The 20,253-nt window shown below is 28.3% G+C and overlaps 1 long non-coding RNA gene across 1 annotated transcript; it reads left to right on the forward strand.

The window, feature by feature from the left end:
* Positions 1 to 8,200: 8,200 nt before the first annotated feature.
* On the forward strand, positions 8,201 to 18,647 carry LOC149056896 (uncharacterized). The gene is made up of 5 exons (XR_016191161.1): positions 8,201 to 8,442; positions 9,443 to 9,617; positions 9,900 to 10,028; positions 10,284 to 10,501; positions 13,787 to 18,647. It is a non-coding gene; the product is annotated as an uncharacterized LOC149056896 (long non-coding RNA).
* Positions 18,648 to 20,253: the final 1,606 nt, after the last annotated feature.

Raw genomic sequence — 20,253 nt, forward strand, 5'->3', positions numbered from 1 at the left:
CCTTACGTATAATCATTGATTATACACCTTTACGAATTTATAATCAATGGTATAATGTACGACGATGATGAATGATGATCGATATTACTCATCAGTGGCCGATTTGAGGGGAGAGGATGGCGTGGCGATACCTAGGACTTTTGTTTTTTTACTTGAATTATAGCGCCGTATGATAAAGTTAATATGAAATTAATAAGTCATAACCATAACTTCAAACTCATGAATAAATAATATAAAAAAAGGTAGGTATTTTTTTTAAATATGAAAATCGGAGATGTGTATTCAGTTACGTCTTTGTTAGCACTTATCCAATCTATATGATACCAATTCGCCCCCTCCTCAAATGATCTTCAGATCCGCTACTGCATGAAAATGTACTTTTATTGAATATATAAGATCACCAAAAAAGTTTAATGTGATGTAATATAGTCTATAAATGTTAATATAAATAAAATAATTATGCTAGGTATAAACAAAACGAGTTAGTGATATTAATTTTAAAATTAATAATGCAATAAATGTCAATCGTTAATTATGAATTGTATCTTTTTTTATTGATTAGGCAATAGTAATAATAACCACAAAATAGCTCATTTAGACGGTCACCGGTTGTCGACAGGACGAGGAAAACAAATATATATTAGATAGAATAAAATAGTGCACAAACGTTGTACCGGCCAAATACGTAAATAACACTTATATATAGCACAATAGGGTGTATATATGAATTATGTTGAAATTACCTTTTTACTTGTAAAAAATCTATTGATTGTGTCGCGTTTCGACTCCGCCGGGCGCCGACTGTCAATCCACCGAATATTTGTAAATTACAAATTTGCACTCGTAACAAAATAAGTTAAATTAGAATATTTGAAATTTATGACAAAATATGACCAATAGATATTCTCTTGTATAAAACTGGCTTTTAACCACTATTTTTTTACCATATTATCTATATATTTTGTATATATTATTATTTACGACAAATTATTTCTTATAACTTTGTTTTAATGTAAAGTGGACAATAAATTATTGTCCGTAAGTGGTGTTTACCTGGGGAGCTAGGACTGTAATTGTTGCTAAATTATTATAAATGATAATATGTGCAAGTATACTGTTTGGTATTTAGTATAACATTATATTTTATTACAAATCACGATGGTAATATTATAATAGTCATCGCGGAATTCTCGTTGTAGATTCTTCGTCTACAATAGCTCGGTAGAACTCATTTTACCACTAGAGCGCAGGCCATATACTAAAACCAGCAGATACATAAAATGATGATTAATATGTTTTCTATAAAAAACATAGACCTTATACATAAATAAATACATAAAAAAAACGCAATTAATAAAAAAATTGTATAAAATGATAGGTTAAATTTATAAAAATAATATGAATAGGTAGATATAATAAAATAATAAAAACAATAATGATAATTACACTTACACACATCTAAAATTAAGCACTCTACTGTTAAAATATTCTCTTTGTACCAGTTGAGTTATTATTTTTATACTTTGATTATTATTTACCTATTTACCTCCTCTATTTTACGGGTTGGTATTATAAACCTGAATTTAAAATATGTCAGAGTATCCGCCACCGGTATATTAGTTTGTGAGCAAATGACAAATAGTACATTTGGTTGAGGGTATAAATGGTATATTTTAAAATGCAAAAAACAGCCGTTGAGGGAAACTAGTCAACAACCGGCCTGTATGCCTATATAATATATTTACAAAGTATTTTATGATAATATTGTAATTAAAGTAATTTATTATAGTATTATAGGTAGATTGCAATCATTTTTCCCTAAAATCTTGCATTAAAATGTAAAATATAACACAATTATTATAAAATATAAAAATATATGTATGTTAAATGTTTCAAGTATCACCACACAATACACAAATATTATTGTGAAAAAAAATTGTACCTATGCAGCATTTGCTCATTTGCAGTCTAAGTATTTACATATTTTTAAATGTTAACAATAACAACTTATGGAGGAACTTGTATAAAATTGTCAAGCTTTTTAACCTACCAACATTTTGAGCTGTTGTATTATACATCTAATAAAGTAATGTTACACTGGCACTCGTAACGCCGTTTTCCGAGGCACTGATGTGGTTACAAAATTTTTTTTTGCGGTTACAAAATGTTACATAATAAATAACATAATACCAAACAGTTTTCAAGTCGAAATTTTGACCTTGGGGTGCCAGGGTAACACACCTTTTTTAGGTCTATGATAAAAACTGTAGTATGAAAAACAATGATTTCGTTAAATAAAATTCTCGTATTATTGGTTTAGTAATAATTACTATATTATTATCTAATTATTAGACTATATAATATATATATATATAGTACGTATGTTGCGAAATATAATAATCAATTTTCAATGCTATAATATTTTTTTATTTATAAATTTTATGAACTCGGAAGTACGCGTAGTGCCACGAATTATTATTCTACTGGTTTGATTCGGTATTATATGTTATACACTTAGGTATCATCGTATACCAGGCACCAGCTACAAAAAGTACCGAGGTTACCTAGGAACATAGGCAAGTCCAGATCTCATTAGCAGGTCATGCACAACAAAGGTCAGTGACATATCTAAGGGATGGGGAAACTGCCAATCCTCCCCCCCTCAAAAAAAAAAATTTTAATTTCTGATAGGATTTGGGACCCTTGAATCATCCACAATCAAAAAAAAAAAAATTATATATGAACTAAGAAATTGAGAAAAAAAAGGTTTATATTATGCACCGAAATTTACAATTTAAGTTTGAACAAATTTCGCAGGTCATGCCTGTTATTCACGTCTGGAAAAAAACAAATAAATAAAACGAACTTTTTTTAACGAAAAAAACGTAATGTTGCAAATAAATAATATACGATATAAAAAACACGCAGTTAAAAATAACAGGTAAACCAACTGACTTATAATATGTATAATGAGTATATGGATAATAATAAGACGCGTACAACAAGTCTACTGCTGCAGTCGCGGTACCTACCTACATATAAGTTTAAACAGGTACGTACAAACTGCATTTTCCGTCATTAGCACTAGGTAGCATAAATATTGAAAACGATTAATAATGACCACAATCAACAATAATGCCTACAAAATTTGCAACTCGTTTACTTCGCCTACAGTCGCCGAAGTCTCAAAATAAATATATTGGATTAAAAAGCGTATTTGGCTAACACGCCACCTCTCGTAAAGATGAGTCCAACTATCTTTATACTTATGGACAAACGAAATCATTTTAAGTTTTTTTAAGCTATTTTTTGTGGGTTTTATAAAAAATCGAAAAATCAAAATATTATTTCCGTCGGGCTTCGGCACTATTTTGAATACCTAAGGTATTAGTTTGTCATAATTAAGAAACGCATTACAAATTTGCAAACGCACAACATGGAACATTGATTTTTAACAATATTTTTACTCTCTGTCGATTATTTATATCAGCATTTTTACATTGTTTCTCTTAAAAATTAAAATATCATAAAAAACTAACGAAAGATTACAGATCTGATTATGGGTCTTTATTCCTTTGGGTTTGATAAATCTCTTCGCTTTGATAATAAAACTAACAACACTGAAATTGGAACTAACGCACATTTTTCGATGTTGAACGTATGTAAGACTGATATGGAACACATCGGATTTATGGTGTCGTTTTAAGAAATTTCATCGATATATATTTTAACATAATCTATAAACAAGATATTTTTTGCGACGTATTATGTTTTTACCAGCGGTTTACACTTGAGTTCGAATCGCAACATTTTTCATTTAAACATTTTAATCTAACATATAACGTCCAAGGAATAAGTGAAATTTCCAAATGGTTCTACAAATTAACATAACATTTTAATATTTAATATTCTAATAATGTAAACGCAAGCATTTTTAATAGTATATAATATATTCTAATATAATATTTTGATAATACAAATGTTAATAATTGAAAACTAGTGGTCAGTACTCGGTATGGTTGGAACTAGAATATCATAAAATAGAACATTTGACACCTAGAATAGTTTTGTCACGTGAAAAACTATTTAAACATTAATTTATTATATTATTATTATTTTCATTCGATTTTTAATTCATAATCGCGTTAATATCGTTATTATTCAAATTAAAAATGAATGATGATAAATCCCAAAAGAATAACTGATACATTTTACCAATATTACCGCCTATTCTAATATAGTAATGTTTAGTAATATTTCTCAAAATATTCTAACAGGGGTTTCATTAATTATGATTTATATTTCACAGTCGTATGCCATTATATGTAAGCGTCATCATTTTATCAGTAAATGATTAAAACTGTTTATTGTTTAAGCCAGTGGCACCCACGTAGGGTACCAATAAGTGGTGCAATTGCACTGTTTTCTCATAGGTCCCGGGGCCTACATACATTCAGGGGCCCCACTCTTGTCTTTTGATCAAACACTATAAATACATAACTATTCATCTGGTCCGTCTGAATATTTAGATCGTTGAATAAAGCGTAAAGAGTTGGCAGTGCCAAATATGCAAACGAATAAATTTGGGGGCCCTATAGTTATAACTGCACTGGTTCGTGAAAAACCTGTGGGCGCCACTGGTTTAAGCTGTTATAGTATGGTATAGTATTCTGGATTCCTGGATTCTGCTTTATCGAGTTCGTATTGTGTCTCAATTTCAAAACAAATTAAGCTGTTAGATAGGTATGCTGATAATAGGAATCGCATTTAAATTTTAAATAGTTATTTTCAATTGAGTTAAGTGTTTAATTTTTCAGTATATAATTATAATAATAAAAAAATTGTTCAATGTTAAGTTAAGAGTAAATTCTACTTTAGCAAAACAAATTCCTTTAGTTTTTTTCAATTTAAAATTAAACGCACACACACGGAAAAATTAGATGTTTATGTGAATTGCGACGGTCTGGTTTATGGAAATGAATCAAATTGTATTTTTTTAGGAATACAAAACTAATTTAAACATTTGTTAGTTTGAGATTTATATTAAAAACATTTTAAGAAAAAAAGTACGTATGTAAAATTATAAAATAAATGTAATTTATGTGAATTTGGGGCCCATAAAGATTTCGGGCTCAAATGGCTTTGAGTATCCAATCTGATTTATTATTTATAATATAGGTAATTATGAATTAGGTTAGCCTATACAAGTAACGAATAAATAAATATTGCATAACTTAAAATAATAATGAAAAAAAAAAAAAATTTTCCCAGAGCCTCGTAAAAAATAGCGCCTGTGACTGTAATGCCTAGCACTGTAAAAAATAAAAAAATATTAGTTTTTTAATTATAATATTAAAAAAATTATGCTATAGGCTAGTATGCACTGGCGTATTTTGGATGATTTCTCGGGGGGTGTCAACATTTATTGAACCTCACAAAAAAAAATTTTAGTATTATTTACTAATGTAAAAAGACATTGAATTAATTTTTTAACAAATTAACATGTTAGAAATTGACAAGAAGTTTTACATTTGATAAAAATAGTATACTATAAAATAAATGACATCACTAATGTCCAATATATTAGGACTTTTTTTTAAATGTCGAGGGGGTGTCAAGACACGGAGGACACCCCCCAAAATACGCCACTGCTAGTATGAGTCCTACAATTTTATCATTACTGAATAAATTATAATAATATATAATTGTGTAAAAATATGTGTGATTTTCGGCAACAGGAAAATAAGAATACCAATAAATCCCTATTATGGTGGTCGGGGGTAAGAGTCGCACTCCAAACACCACAGTTTGATGACGATCATAACAGCTGGCTAGCGGACGCATTCCATTACAGCATTCGTGTGGCCGTTTTACGCCAGCCATATATTATTTTACTAACCTATTTATCCGATAAAATTTCTGAAAACATATTTGAGTTTGTTATCAAATTTACTTGATTACGATTTTCTTACATTTTTGAATTTCAATGTAATTAACATTTTAAAATTATTAATGTTAAAAAATTTAAAAACCTGATTTCGAAGAGTTAATAAGTTTAATAATTTCAAAATGTGTGGCAAATTCGTTTTCAATAATGAAAGTTTTATCCAATTGACAAAAACTATTTTATTGTCTGCAATTAATGGTAACAGTATACATAAAAAAAAGAAATTATTTTTTATAGAATCTCCAAATTATAGACAAACAAATTTCCAGCACTACTAGTATACGTACAGTAATTTTTTAATTAATAAATAATGAGCCCAGCGCCCCAGCTATCACATGGGACACAACGGGTGGGTTTCAGATGTGTTCCAGGATTATTATTATTATTCAAAATTTGGGAATAAATATACTTAATCAGACTTCATTGAATCCCCCCTCCCCACCACTATAAAAATACGGTTTTTAAATGCTTTCTCAAAAAAAAAAAAAAAGCGGGTAAGTCGTGTATGTCGCTCTGCTGTACAGTAGGTTACAAGTGGGTTACTGTAATGGATGGAATTAAATTTGAATCCAATGATATTATATCATTGTATACAAAAAACGATTCTGAGCGAAGGCGGTTTATCTGTCTAGGATATATTATAGATTATTAAAAATTTTCAAATCTTAGATTTAAAAAGAAAATTTTTTATGAATTTCTAGTTTGAAATATTTTGCGAATTTTCGTGATTTTTACATATGTTGTCAAAACTCAAACTTTGAATGCTTAAAAAAAAAATTGTGACTATGTATTCCTTTTATTTTGCAACTGCTATTGTAAAAATATGTTAGGAGCCTTGTATTAAATTTTCAAATCTTAGAATTAAAAAGGAAAACTTTTATGAATTTCTGTCTAAGATAATTTGAACATTGCCGTAATTTTTACGTATTTAGTCAAAATTTGAACTTTAAATGCTTATAAAAAAAAAATCGTGCCTACGAATTTTTAATATTTTTTAACTTCTATTATTACAATGTGTTAGAAGCCTTGTATTAAATTTTCAAGTTTTTCTACCGAACAAATAAATTTTAATCGATATTTATAAAAAAAAAAAACTAAAAAAGTTGAAAAATTAAAATGTCAGTAAACAGCTCAAAACAAATCTAAATATTTTGAAAATTTTATAAAATATATAAAACGCCTATATAAACATTCAGTCAAAATTTCAAGTATCTGCGGTAATTTGTTTTAGAGTTACACCAAAATAAGGAAATCGCTAAAAGTGAAAATCCAATGTTGTAAAAATTTAAATTTCAAATGCTCATAAAAATTTAATTTGAATTTCCGATGGAATTTTTATTTGTGATAAAGATTGAAAAACTTGTAAGGAATCTTGTATTAAATTTTAGAATCTTAGATTTAAAAAGAAAATTTTTTATGAATTTCTAGCTTAAAATAATTTGTGAATTTTCGTGATTTTTACGTATTTTGTCAAAATTCAAACTTTGAATGCTTATAAAAAAAAATTGTGACTATGAATTTCTTTTATTTTTCAACTGCTATTGTAACAATATGCTAAGAGCCTTGTATTAAATTTTCAAGCTTTTCTGCCTAACAAATAAATTTTTATCGATATTAATTTAAAAAAAACTAATAATGATCGAACATTTGAAATGCCTATGAATAGTTCAACTTAAGTCGAACTTTTTTGAAAATTGCATGGTGGATAGAATATACTTATATAAACATTAGGTGAAAATTTCATGTATCTATGGTCATTTGTTTTAAAGTTACATCAAAAACCAAAATCGATTTTGTCGAAAAATGAGTGTGCGTAAAATTTCCCGTTTTTCCCTTAATTTTTAGTTTGTTTTTCTCAATTATTTAGAAAAGTATTAAGAATTTTTTACTTTTGACCCCCCAAAGTACCAACTAGATTCACTTTCTGATTGAACGAGGTACTGAAGTCAAAAATCGAAGCATTTTTTTTTACTGCCCCAAAACGTGATGACAGACACAAAAAAAAAACACACACACATCATGGTAAAATCAATACATTCATCGCTCCGCTCAGAATCTAAAAATAATGCGGATAATATTTAGAATGAGTCTTCATTAAAATTTTTACCTAAGGGTTAGTTTATTTAAAGATTCGATAAATGCCCTCTGGGTGCTGGACGTCCGTGACGCACCGAATACTGAAAGCCTACCGGATGCTAGAGTTCCCAGTTAGCTGATACTATATTATATGTTGGCAGTTTGGTACCACTGTAGTGCGTGGGGTGGTTTCCACCCTTCGCCACCACCAACTGCCAAGTACGCGTCAAACCACCAGTTGCGTCCACCACCGACTCTCACACATCGTATTTCTGTTGTGTCAGCAGACGTTCGCGCACGAGTCCTGCGACATGAAATAAAAATGGTGGAGCATCTCGGAGCCAGTGGTGACCTTCAGCAAGTCGTTTCAACTCAAAATAACTCATAACTTGGTTTTTGACAACACCTGTCTAATAAACGTAAGTCTGTATTACTTAGCTATTTAACAATTACACATTTTGCTAGGATAGAGTTTTTTTTTTTTTTTTGTCACTGTAAAATCACCTATTGCAGTTTTCCCATGTGTCACATTTTCAAATGGCTGATCGGTTGACTTACTTTTGTATTACTTTGTTTTTTACGTTCATTATTGTAGCCGACGCTATGTGTCGAATGAAAAGTCGTCCTTAGGTTAGGTTAGGTTTTCCGAGTCGTCGTTGTTGTGCCTAGCGTTCGAGCACATGTTTGGCGATGCAAACAAATGGCGCCACTCAAACTATCGCCGTCGGAAAGCTATTTTATATTTCAAATTATATTATTACTTGGTCATCGATGACTGCTATCGATTTAAATCCATTTTACCTAACCGTATACCCGTATAATATTGTATCGAATTCGATAGTTCCTGGTTGTATCGGACGGCCACGAAATAACCGATCAGTTGGCCTGCCGGCCGCTGCACTTAGATCCCGTCGGCCATTAAACATTGGATAGTTTTGGAAACCACTGTATTTGGTGCGTATGGAATTTTTTAAATTTCGATTTTTGCCGGGTACCAGACGCCCTTCGGCAGATATATGTCGGACAGTTTATAGAGCCTTCGTGTGGATGCGTGTGGCATGTATTTTTTCGTTCCCATTGAATTACCTGTGGTGCACACCGCAATGGGCTTGCTAGCGCTTGCAAATGGCCGTCGGCGGACCGGTTTTTTCCATGTTTTTACGTATGTACATTAAACATAGTGACCAATGCTTTTTGTTCAGTGGGTGCCACGTCAGCCAGTGGTTGGCATTCCTGTGTTTGTTGGGATGGTGCGTTTTTAACCCTCCCCCCCCACACCCGATCAACTGACGCGTTCACCTGTTGCACCAACCGCTGATTGCCATACAAAGAAATGACCAACTTGTTGACGTTCGTTTTGTTTTACCATGTTTTTAACGTTCATTATTTATATGACCAACGCATTTTGTTCTGATCTAGTGCAGATCAAGAGAATCGCTGCCATTTTCATATTGTGCCTGGTGTTCGAGGAAAAGTCGACGTTCGGTGACGTCAACACAAGAATTGAAGTATCCTGATTCCCGTAAACAACATTAGCAAGCTGTTCTACTTAATCCTCTATAACTTGATCGTGGACATCACGGATTCCATCAACGTAAGTCTGTTTTACTTAAACGTATGCCCGTTTAATATTGTATAGAATTCGATAGTTCTCGGTAGTATCGGGCGGCCACCAAACAACCGAAAGGCTGGCCGGTCGCTGCGCTTGGATCCCGTCGGCCATTAAACAATAGATAGTTTTGGACACCACTGTGTTTGGTGCGTATGACGTGTTTTCACCCTCTCTCCCACCATCGGTTAAGTGGCATGTCGAATCACCTACACGCCCATCACTGATTGTCTATACATATTATATGTATTTCTGTTGTTTTTTCAGGCGTCCACGTATCGTAATGAAATAAAATACAAATTGTGAAGCGTCATTAGATCAATAGCCACCTCAGCCCGTTTATCCAATTAAAAATACTTCAAAGCTCCAGTCATCAACCACATCGGTTCCAACAATGTAAGTTCGTTTTAATCCACATTATTATATTGTATACGCATGTTACTCGTTCTCGGGTACCCGACGCTAATTTGCGGGTATGATGTCAACCATTTTTTGCAACCTATATTTGTGTGCAAGCAGCGAGTGTTTTCATCCACCTGTTGCACCCACTGCTCACTGCCCACGCTAAAAAATGGTTGACACGTTACTGATTTTTGTTTTACTATGATTTGTCATTCAATTACTTAACCGAACCTTTTTGTTCGATTCTAGTGATCAATAGTTATTATGGGACTTTGTTACGGTTGCGTTTCGGATATGCCTGGACTATGGTTGTGGACTGGCATCCACGTAGATATCAGGCGATCGGGCGATGTTAACCACAAATGGGAGAGTATCAGAGGAATCTGTGACCCCCATTGGAAAGCTGTCCAGTCCCTTCAAAATTTCTTTTAATTCGATAATCGAAAACTCCCGTCCTCACAAACTATGTAAGTCTAATTTTACTAGATAAATGATTTTAATAGCGTGTTCCAAAACCATCATATTAAAATACTAATACAATATAATTATTAGGTATACCTACTTGTTCATCCGTAACTATTTTTGTGTACTGACTCATTTGTTATGTCTATTAGTGGAAATTGAAAAACGATTGGTTAAGAATTATTATGATTAAAAACTATTTATCTTCTAACTATAAATATGTTTGCATGTTAGGGTTGCTAACAGCTAACCTAACATTAAAACATAATCACTTGTCTGAAAATAATATAATTTATAAACATATTTTATATTTAATTTACAATAATCAAAAATTTTAAATAAATATACATATAGAAACATTTTGAATTATTTAATATAAGTGATGACATAAAAATCGAAAATGCGAAGATATGTGTTGTTGCTGTTAGCGTGCAAAATAGTAAGATGTAGTGTGCTACCTATTAAATTATATAAATGCAACAAGAATATTTTCATTAGAGAAAAAGATAATATTAAGCGTATAAGATTGGATTTAAAATGAAATGAAGATGTACTCTATTTTAGATTCTGATTCTGAACAATTTTTAATTTATTGGGGCTTTGATGTAGATAAAGTAAACTGAAAACTGTAAACATATAATATATTTTAAATAATTACAGCTAAAAATTCAAGACTCAGTGGCATAGTCAGGAATTTTAAATAGGGAGGGAATGAGGGATTCATATTGGGGTCTAAATAATAACTTATTTTAGTAATTTAGTATAGGTAGTTGTTACACAATCTACACAATACAATTTAATAGACATACTTGTCAAATATAATGTATTTAAACAAATATGTACTTGTAATGATTATTTTGTTGGATTTTGTAATTTGTTATTGATAAATTATTAAAGTAAATTAGTAAAGTAATTTTTGTAAGGTATATTAGTATTTATAACAAATAATTTTAATGCATACATTTATTTAAAACTTCAAGACCTCTATAAAATTGCTATGTTATTTGTTTGCTTTAAAAAAGGTATAATTTTTAATTTATATTAAAAATAAGTAACTGATATTTAACTAAGTTAAGTTTATTTTATTTTTAGTCAACTTGTAACTTTCACAAGTTTATAAAAAAGAAAAGTAACTTTTAATTTATGTAACTTACATTTTCTTATCAAGTTAAAAAAAATTCTTAACTTTCTCAGCCCTGTAAATAATAACCTTTTTTTTACAACCTATAGTAAATGTAGGTCCTATTCAATATTTTTCCTTTCTTTCTAAAATGTTTAAGTGATTAATAATTTGTTATAATCAGTAATTTTGTGTGTAAAAAAAGAAAAAAGTTCATAAATTGAACTCTAATTTTAACAACAAATCATGTTAACATGCAATTTTTATGCATCTATAACAATATTAATATATATATTTCAAACTATTTTTTTTTAATAATTCTAAGTAATTTCTTACTTAACTACAAGCAAAACTGTGATTTATTTATTTAACTCAATATTATTAAATTATATACATTTCTTTTTATCATAATCTTCAAACTACAAAAATTATTTGTTTAAACTAAATGGATAGTTATGTAGTATATTGCTGCCAATTTTATTCCCTGTGTGCTAATTTATTAGGATTTCAAATATTTGTTTTCAAGTTAGGTTAGGTTGATCAACCTAACCTAGTTAGGGCTCGGATATTTATGCACTAATGTAATATGCATGCATTTATACACTAAAAAATTACAAAATATGCGCTAAAAATTATAAAATATGCATTTTAGCCAATAAAAACACAATGATATATAAAAAATTATTATAAATCATAAAACATAATTATTTTATTTTAATTTATTATTTTGTTTTAATATAATTAAACAACAACAATGCACGTTTTGACCGACACGACAATTAAGTCGTACTAATACATGTCCAGTCATTGCTGTATATAAAATTATATTATTGCTAGATACATTAAGTATCTAATAAAGTACCGTAGTCCTGAACAAACACGATAATGAAACATTTATGTTTAACGTCAATGTGTGGTACATTGCAGTTACCACCTAAAAAACTTATACACTAATTGTGGAATTAATTGTATAGATAGTTAATTTGAATTGTTTTTTTTTTTTTTTAAAGTGAATTTAAATATGCATTTTTATTTTTTAAATTTCAAAATATACAATTTAAATTTAAAATACAAAACCATTAAATATGCAAAAATGTGCAAAATAAAAATAGTATTATATTTTGATTCAATTGAACATGAATTAAATTTATACCTAGGTTAGCATTAAATTAGATAAATAGAAAAACATATTCAATTTCATAAACATCCAAAGTCCTAGTCATAGTACTCAAGTATAGAATCTCAAATCACAATGTATTTTACCTAAGTATCTACTACATAAGATCTCCCCATGTCACTGCTGTATTGTGTTATTGTTAGTATCTAATGAGTTAATTACCAATAAAAGTTAAAATATACTTAAGGTTTTTTTTTTACCGTTTTAACAAAACTATAATACAAATTCGATTTTTTGTAAGAACATTTTAAATTAAATTTTAAGTTAATTAAAACCTTGAATTAAAATTTTTTTTATTCATATGTAGTGTTAATTACACATTTTAGATAAACACTAAATGTATTAATACTATGATTACATGTGTAAATTTTTGGAAATATTGTGCGTTATATGATGCATTTTTAAAGTAATTTACTAATTTCTTCAAATTTTTAATTAACTTCAAGCGTTCAAGCATAGAGTTTTAAACATATCTTCATATTAAATTTGAGAAAAAAGTGTGAGTTTCCATTGACTTTCAAAAATTGACTTCTCAAAACTACCCTTAAAATATAAAATTTAACACATATTAAGAAATTTCAAAATCAAAAAATTTTTATTTTATGTATACCTTCACTTATCTCTATTTAGAATATTTACTATTTAGACATGTTGTTATAAAATGTCTAATATAAAATATGTTGAATTACCCTAAATGTAGGTACTTTAAATAGTATTATTGGCTATTTTTATATTTGTTATATTCAATTGAATATCAAAGCATTTTATTTTAGCATAAATTATGTACACAAACACACAAAAAAATAAAATAAAATCTAAGTATCATTGAAAATCAATACATTTGTTGTCCCATTCAGAATCTAAAATAGTATTTTTCAATTATTTGCATTTCAATATTTAATATTTATTGATAATTGAAGAAATTAGCATTTTATATATTTACTAGCCAATCTGTGCTAGTTTTATATATTCATTGTTATTTTATTGTTTCAGGCTGACATGTTAGGTGAAAAAAACAAACAAATAAAATTCATTTCAAAGAAGATCAAACTCAAAATAAAACAACACTTTTTGTTGACATCAACTACCCATCAAAATTCAAAAACTTTTATTCAAATAAAAAATTCCTACATGTTGGTGTTATGTGTGCTTCCAAAATAAGTGAAAAACAGAACAATCCAGCTACAAGTTGTCTTCACAATTGTCACCAATCTCAACTTTTAAATCATCGTAATAACATTGAATATGAAAATAAAAAATCAAAGAAATTAAAAATAGTAAATTTTCAAAATGATAAACAAAATTAATCATGGAGATAAAATCTACTCAAGTAAAAAGATGAAGGTGATATATTAATTTCTTTATTGGGTTATTAAGACTTCACCATCTAAGAGTCATTACAGGCACAGACCCATCACAGACCGCATAGTACTATCTATTTTAATGTTGGTGTTAGGCTTGTTTAATAATAAAACTGATATCAGAACAATATAATTACAAGTTTTCAACACAATTATGTAATATAGCATAACAAATGAATTAAGTTCACAATGAAATATGTATGTCAAAGAAGAAGTGAAAGATATTTTTTTGGTTTATAACAGCGTCATTAAAGGTTCAACATATAAAATTGAGTCCATAATTATTTCACGATTTTGGGAACTAGACTTGAAATTGAAGTCTTTAAACAACAAATGATATTTAGCAAAAACACTGAATAAGCAAAATGATGAGAGACGAACAATATTGTAGCGGCCAATACAACATCAAACAAAACGCTGTCAGTCCTATTAATTTTACTTCATGAACTAACTTGCTAAATTTAAATTTCATGCACTATGTGTATGATTCGAATTTGGTAATAATTAAAAGGATTTAATGTAGTAATAAGCTGTCCATTCACATCGAGATGGGAAAATATTTAGATTCGTCATATGGATCTTTAAAGGCCATCATGTATACAATTTATATAACTCTTAAACACAAATATTTAAATGCAATTATTATTAGTTACTAAATCAGGCACATCAGAGACAACAGTGCCAAACTATAGAAGTATCAAATGGAACGCAAAAACTAGAAAAAGCTCAATAATAACAATTTAACCTTGCATACTGGAAATATGTAGAATGGGTAGACCTCAAATAAACCTACAAAAGTTTATAAAAATCAATATCAAACAAACGAAGCTTAGATCTAGAAGAGGTGAAAAATCTATTTCAAATCTACTTTCCTGAACAGACTATGCGGTCTGTGCGGTCTGTGTAACTCACACAATAATATTTAAATTCAGAAAAAAATGCATTCTATTATTGGTGCTTTGCAAGAGGAACTCTTAAGTTAGATTATACTGTTCGATGATACCAAACTTTTACACAATGCTGTATTTCAAGAAGTTTTTGGAATCTTTAATCAATCAACAGCAATTAAGCCTCATTTGATTAATAGCAAAAAGAACATTTCCATTAAGAGACCACAGTGAACTAAAATGCATAGTACAGAATGAAAATTATTGTCAGCTTAATTTCAAAAGTCAAAGGTGGTGGACAAAAATAAGAAAAAAACTTAGTAGTAGGTAAGTATGGTAAGTCACTGCTCAATATGATAATATTATTGAACAATATTAGTCTACAATGGATTGCACTATTTTTTTTTTTTTTTAATAATAATTAATAAATCTGATTCCTATTCAATCTTAAAAACATGTGATTTGTTGTTAATCAATTGGGGTTTAAGATGCTTTAGATGGGTTATTACAAAAAAGTTTTGTCCAAGATTTATAAATGTTCTTGATAATACAAAATTATGGACAATTTTCTTTTAGTTAATCAGCTCTAGTATTATCAAACAGTTTAATAGTACTTTTATGTTAAAAGATTTCTCTTGTAAAACGACCCTCATAGGTCATAGAATGCATTTTTTTTTTAAATTTAAATAATATAATGTGATTTACAATATATACCACATGGTTTGGAATTGTAAACAAACATTTTACTAAGGAAAGTAGGTTTAAAATAGATTTTAAAATTTTTCCAGTTCTAGCTATAGTATTGATAATTTTTCTGTAAATTCAAGTTGCCGTTTGGACATTGTGTTCATCAATTGTCCACACCATATTATGTTAAGTATCCATTATAATGTTGTTCAAAATATTGTTGTATGTAATTTGTTTTAAGTTGCTCTCAAGGCGTTTATTTTTTAAGTGTAAAAATAATCTTCATTCGTTTCCTCAAGATTTTGCTCAGTAATATTATTAAATACCATGTCTACATCATTTGTATTCATATACTTTTTTACTTCATTATATATGATGTCCCCTAAAACGTTGATTATTGATTTACGTGGCGCAACAATATTTCATGGCTCATCTGTAATGTTTATTATTTTTGGTAATTTTGGTTTTTTTTCAAATATATCTTTAAGCATCATTTCTAGTTCATTTTAGTTCTAAACAATAAGCTTGTTCTTTGTTTTAATTATTTGAGTCGTTCCATTCGTAGAGCCTAATATTTGAATTTTAAAATGTAATTGATAGTGTTCATAAGTTAATTTACTCATATTTAATAAGTAAATTAATAATGTAATAACAATTAATGATATAAGCCAGTCCAACAAAATAATATCTATAGCTGTTTCATATTGTTTACTTGATATATTTCATCTAAGTGATTCAATTTTACAATAATTCTTTAGATTCTCTATTTTATATCTCTTTTAATATTGTCATTTCATAATTTTTGTTGTGGTCACAACTTCTAGTTGAATGGTTCTGTTTGCCGTATTGTCACTTGAAACACACGCTATTCCAACATATAAGTATCCTTTGTTTAGTATTAGATTTTGTGAATTTCTGTAGGTTTAGTTGATATTAACCCATTCAACATGTTTTCAGTATGCAAGTTTAAATCATTAGAATAGAGCTTTTTCGTGTTTTTACGTTTTCTTTGATACTTCTATAGATGGGTATTGTTATCTTTGATGTGTATGTGTATGATTGTAGTAACATTAATTGTATTTAATATAGACCTTTGTGTTTAAGAAGTCCATATAAATTTATTGTATAGGTACCTACATGATTTCCTTTAAAGATTCATAAGATAAATCTAAATATTCTTTTTTCGTGTTAATGTGGATGGTCATTTTATTCCTGTATTTAATTTTTTTTTATCATCATATTAGTGTCATACACATATTGCATGCTATTTAAATTTAGCAGTTTAATTCATGAAGTAAAATAAATTGGAGAGACAGTGTTTAGTTGGAATTGTTATGGCCGCAAAAATATTTTACATCTCTCATCATTTTTGCTTGTTCTGTATTTTTGCAAAATGTCATTTGTTGTTTATATCCTTTATGTTCATGTCTAGTTTCCAAAATAGTAAAGTAATTATGGATTCAATTGTATATGTTAAGCCTGTAATTACGCTATTTAAAACCAAAAAATTTCTTTCATTTCTTTTTTGACATACATATTTAATTTTGAACCAAGTTCTTCTTCAGAAGATATTAATTAATCACTTAGAACTTTTCAGAATCCTGTTCAATAGTTACATAAATATTTAATGGCTGATATAAGCTTCTGGATTCACTGTTTGGCAATATCTTCTGTGCAATCAAGTAAATAACAGATTGATGATTAATAATTTCAGTCATTGACACAAATAAAATTTCAATGAAAATTGTTGGTTTTGTTTTTCATTTACGCCTTCTTCAAGATTCCAATTCTAATCAAGTATCTTGATAAAAATTCTTATCTTGAAGAAAATGAAAGACTTAAACAACACTTTTCATTGGAATTGAATTTGTGCCAATGGCTGAGATTGATCATCTGCAATCTGTATTTATCTTATTGTACAGAAGATATTAGCAAACAGTGAATCCGAAGTTTTGATCAAGCCTTTAAATATTTATGGAACTATAGAAGAGGATTCTTAAGAGTTTCTAAGTAATTTAAATATTAATATCTTTTTAAGAAGAGCTAGGCTGAAAGTCAAAAATACCTTAAATCTAGAAGCAGATAAAATGAAAAGTGAATTTAAAATCATTGGTATTCTATTGTATCTCAGATATTAATATTACGAAAGGAAACCATAGTTAAAGAAAACTGTTGATATAATAAGTTGCGCCCAGGTTATGTGATTAAAACATTTTCTATGACAATTTATTTGGTTTTTTTTTAAAATTTTTTACATATTTTTCTGGATTTCAATTTAATATTGTGCTTCTGATGTTTAATTTATAAAACATTAATTGAGATAATTTATGGAAGTAATACAATGTTCTCAAATGCTTTAAACCAGCAAAAGTATTTGCTCGATGATGCTTTAGCTCTGAGTCCACATAATTCATCAACAATGATAGATAGGCAATTTGTAATTATATATATATATAGCAGTTTACACTTCTATTTTTTGAAAACATTTATCATATTATATACAGAAGCGCAAATATCTATTTACGTTTTGGAAGTCGGATGAAGCATGTAAATAAAATAATTAATATAGAAATTAATGAAAATTATGTAGGTGAGATTTTTATGACAATGTGTATGAATTAGTTGATAATTTCAATTTATTTAACAAAAGGGTGGGTTATAGGTGCTTGGGCACCCTCTGTTGTCTAAGTCACCAATGAAATAAATTTGTATTCAAAATTGCATTATCTAAAATAGAAAGGTAAAACTAATTCTTTATTTTAAAATTATATATTACAATACCTTTAATACTTTACCTAACCTTTTGAGTACTCTCTGTCATTATTTTCTGAATCTGTTCCGGGATTTTTTTTTTTACACATTCACCATGTGTAAAAATTTCAGAATAATTAAATCACATGAATTTTTAGATTTGTAATTTTAAGCATATTTCCAGTTTTGTATTAAACATACATTTTTACTATTTATTATTTTGTATTCATTATAGGTATTTAAATATTTGATAATGATTTAATTGTTTCTACATAAGTAATATGTTGTATTTTAATATTCATTCATTATGTATAATATGTGTAGTAACTATTATTTTATTTTGTATTATTTATAAGTGTACCTAAGCCATAAGGTAACTGTAATGTATTTGTATTTTACTAATCTACTTGATAATACACTATACAACTTTAAATAATTAAATAAAGAGATCATTTATAATTGAAACCAAACAGCCTTAACTTGAGACACTTAAGTGTTCATGTATGTATTATTGTTTAACTATAGGTACATACTACATATTAATATATTATGCTAAAACACTGTGTCAATGAAATAATTATTATTTTGCGACGGGGACAGCCACAGGTGAAGTCAAGTTGTACACTCGGGCAGGTAGAGTTTATAGACTCAAAAGCTACTGGACTGTTATAATATAAAAATCAATAAATGTTATTTCAATTGATGCCTTGAGACTTGGAGAGTGTTTAAAGTTATTTTTTTAAACTCCTACAGGTAATACTAAAGGGTAGTTCACAGTCACACATAATTTGTTTGTTTATTTAAATGGTTGCCATTGGTTACATATTATATTACTATTATAATAATTACTAGTAATATGGCACATGCCATTTTTTTTAGTAAAAATATTTATAAAAAAAATCTTTTCACAAGCAATGCTAGGCAGGACAGCTAATTACTGTACAATGACTGACCAACCCAAATTGTCATGTTAAACAAATCAAAAAAAAGATGGTTAAGTAGGTACTTTCTGCTTTATGGTTGGTGTTGAGTAGATCACTGTTATGTTAATGTAACATTTGAAATCAGTGATATAAAATCATAGAATAAAAAAAATTATTCTGAGCTAAGATGATTCTTTTATCAATCTATAGTACTAAGTACATTATTGCTATTAAAGTAATTTATTTTAGTATTAGTAATAAAGACAATTGAATACATTTTGAAAAAATATATTTACGTGATGTATTTCATAGGGATGGGCATGAAATCTGAATATCTGAATTATCCGAATATCCGAATTTACTGAATTATCCGGATTATCCGGAATTATGGATTTGCTTAATGCAACTGAAGACTTACAATTATTTTTAATGTATGTTAAAATAAATTATTTTATTTTATTATAATGAAAATTTAACAAAAAAAAAATACTCAAGTTTTATGATATCATTGGTGCTTAAAATGCATTCAAAATTTGGTATACCTATGTCTAAAAATTATGTTATAGAATTAAAATATTATTAGTAGGTATAATAAAAAAGAGTCATTGAACAGCAAAATGGATTGAATAATCCAGATACTCCAGATAATCCATGAAATCCGGATTTGACAAATCAGAATAATTCGGAACCTCAACCTAAACAATTTTTTTTTTAAATATCAATATTTTTATTTTCATTTGAATTTTTTATAGTTATAACTTTTTAAGAAAATCAATAGCATGTTTTTTTATAAATTATTATATTATTGGTTGCATACGGTAATGAGTAAAAATTTAAGCAGCTTGGGTTGT

This window comes from Diuraphis noxia, unplaced genomic scaffold (genome assembly GCF_037042655.1).
Source record: "Diuraphis noxia isolate RWA-SAM2 unplaced genomic scaffold, SU_Dnox_SAM2 contig0003, whole genome shotgun sequence".
Classification (NCBI taxonomy): Eukaryota; Metazoa; Arthropoda; class Insecta; order Hemiptera; family Aphididae; genus Diuraphis; species Diuraphis noxia.